Source organism: Triticum dicoccoides, chromosome 2A, assembly GCF_002162155.2.
Source record: "Triticum dicoccoides isolate Atlit2015 ecotype Zavitan chromosome 2A, WEW_v2.0, whole genome shotgun sequence".
Taxonomy (NCBI): domain Eukaryota; kingdom Viridiplantae; phylum Streptophyta; class Magnoliopsida; order Poales; family Poaceae; genus Triticum; species Triticum dicoccoides.
In genome coordinates, this window is record NC_041382.1 from 659,379,817 (window position 1) to 659,382,994 (window position 3,178).

A 3,178-nucleotide genomic window follows, 5' to 3' on the forward strand; every position below is an offset into this window, starting at 1 on the left:
TATATATATAATATTTTTAATGTATAAATAAAAGTACAAATTTCTTGCATGGATGAAAAAATAGTTCATGAAGTGAATATTCTAAGCCAACATGGTTCATGTTACCTTGATCTATTAGTAGAGCACGTTCCAAGCAGTAGCTGAGATGGATAGAAGCAGCAGCTCATAACGAAGCGACCATTGTTTGAATCGTGAAACAGGTTTTTTAGATTTTCGGTTTTATGCATTTACGCTGTATATATAAAACCTCGCGGGCCGGCCCATCTGGGGCACCTGCCCGACGCGAGGCTTCCCATGCACTCGCGTAAGGCGACAAATAGGGGCGCCCGTGAGAATCCCAACCCCGCCGTACCGCCGGGCTGTCTCCCGCTGCCACTACAACGCCGAGACCATTTCCCCGGACCCGCGAGCCTTTTCCCCGCAGACCATATCCCTCACAGGATCTACTATCTACCACAGCCCTATATATATTTGAATCCAGAGAGAGGGATAAACAAATGGTGGCTTGCCAAAGCTGGAGCATGGCGGTGAATCTAGAGGGCCGTGGTCTCCACTTTTGATGCCACAATGCACAGCAAAGTAGGCGCACACTGCATCTGGCTAAATCCGGCAGTGCTGGCTTAGCTAACTACGTCGATCATGACGATAATAATAACCAATGCAGTGCACCCAGCTCCGGCTGCACTTGCACATGCAGGTAGGGAAAAAAGGGCTTCTGCATTATACTCCAACTAAACACAATCATTAGGCCGTGGTCAGAAGGGACAGGCTTGCACCGGAAGCACCAGCACCACCAGGGATGAGGAGTGCTGCTGCTGCTGCTACTCGACTTTGTCTAACTGTTGCTACTACTCTTTTCTGAACCTGACGGCCTTGTCGCGCCTATCAGTTTCTTCATTGCAGTAGGCAAACGGATGATATGGGCAGGAGCATGCAGCAGGCACAGTGGAGCAAGCAACAGTAACTGGTCAATTACTTCAGAGAATCTTGACCACTGAGAATCAGAGTGGCTGCTGGTGTTCGTTCTTGGTTACTCAATGATGCCGGATTTAAGCTAGGTAAAGCTAGCTAGCCTGTGTTGACCAGCAGCACGTCTTGGTCAGTTCCAGGTGAGTCCCAAACCTTCCGATAATGGACCAAACTGGTGTGCAGCAGCAGAGATGCTTGCTTAAACCAGCGCCTAATTGGACGCGAAATGCCTCTAGAAGCACTGCATGACCATTATTATATACTAGTACTAGTATAATCTAATAGCGACGTGAAGCGCCGTTGAACTGATCGAATCTCAGTGGTCAAGATCAAGATGCTCTGTTCTAGCTAGCTTGTCCAATACTACATGATATTCCTTCTTCTGATCTGAATCTCTACGGCCTGTGCTATGCGAAGTTGCTAACCACCCTGGATGGGAGTTGACGAGGGAGGACGCAGCGAAGCATTGCACGTCCGCCACCATTATCTGCACATTATTCGGTGAACCTATTATTCCTAACCACGTGAAGCCATGACGCGCCTTCTCAAAATAGTACTGCTACTATAGTTTGCTTCGGGCAGTAATGCAGGCGATGCTGTAGGGCGCAAAAGCTAGGGGAGACTCATGTGTTGGGTCCATGAAAATATCAATTTACGAATCATTTCGCGTTTTTGCTGCTTAAAGTGAGCTGTCTGCAGTTGATCGTGGGGTTCAACTTTTAGACCAGACGGATAAAATTAGCTAAAAGTTAACCACGAATGGATTATTCTCGGTGAAATTCATGTATTTAGACTTAATTGATTCCGCGTCATTGTCGAGGTCTTTGTATAAATGAAAGATTAAAGTTCCACTCCGCATCAAGATCTTTATGTGGTTCGTCCACAAAGGAGTCATCTTAATCAAAAACAATCTGATGAAAAGGAATTGGGTTGGTAACCCCATGTGTTGTTTTTGTGATCAGAACGAAATGATTAGACAACTCTTTCTCTAGTGTCCACTTGCATAATTTGTTATGGCGATTAATTCATATAGCTTTTAACGTTCATCCTCCAATGAGCATAAACACGTTATTTGGGACGTGGCTTAATGGAATAGACGTACATATAGCTAAACATATTCAAATAGGGATATGTGCATTATTCTGGGCTATATGAAACACTAGAAATGATGTGATTTTTAATGAGGAATAATTCACTAATTTTTTGCAGGTCATCTACAGAGCTACAACTTGGATCTGTATGTGGTTGTTACTCACTCATGCGACTAAAGGGAGCTTATGGTTATTGGGTGCAACCGCTGGGAGAGCACGGGCTATCTTCAGTCGATTTGGATGGCGAGTCAATAATAGGCTAGGTGTGTAGGCATCGTAGCATGTTCTTTATCGCTGATGTAGCGTTTTCTTGCAGGATGTGGCGCTTTATAGATTTATTTTCTCTTTTTTGCTTGGATTTGAGCTTTCTTGGATGTTAAGACTTTGTTACGCTTTCTAATAATATGACTGCATGCATCGACTGATGCAGAGGCCGGAGGTAATCCTCCTTTTCTAAAAAAAAACTACATCCGGGCGCACCAAACCGCCCCCAAACGCCTAGACGGACGGCCCGGCCATTGACCGGTCATGAAAAACCCGACCCAAATGGGGTCTTTAAACCGTCCTCAAATGCCCGAACTGTCCGACACCCCTCATATCTACCCAAATATGGTGCAGATATGGGGCGGCCCGGACGCGTCTACCATGTCGGTTTGACCTAGCCTGGCCCACGCGTGCCCCACAAAATCCCCATCCGGAAAACCCTAAACCGCAGTCAATCTGAACTCCACTGCAGTCCCCTGCCTGTCCACTCCACTTCCGATCCCCTCTAAACCCATTTGAAGGCCGAAGACCGAAGCAGCGCTGCCTCCGGTGGGAAATCCGGCTCCGACGACGACTGGGCGAGCCTCCTGCACGAAGCGGAGCCCGACGATGTGGAGGAGGTCACCCTCTGCTTCGCATTGAGGCGTTCGCAGCTCGACCAAGGCAGATCCGGCAATGGCGGGTCTACTTCAGCAGCCCCCACCGCTCGACGACGCAGTGTCGGTGACGTCGCCGGCCCTTCCCGCCCGGCGCGCAGCTCCGACCGCTCCGCTCCTTCAGGTACGCCGCGCACCTCCACCACCCTCTGCTTTAGAAGTGGTACCCGGTCGCCACTAGGTCCTCGTGCCTGTGTC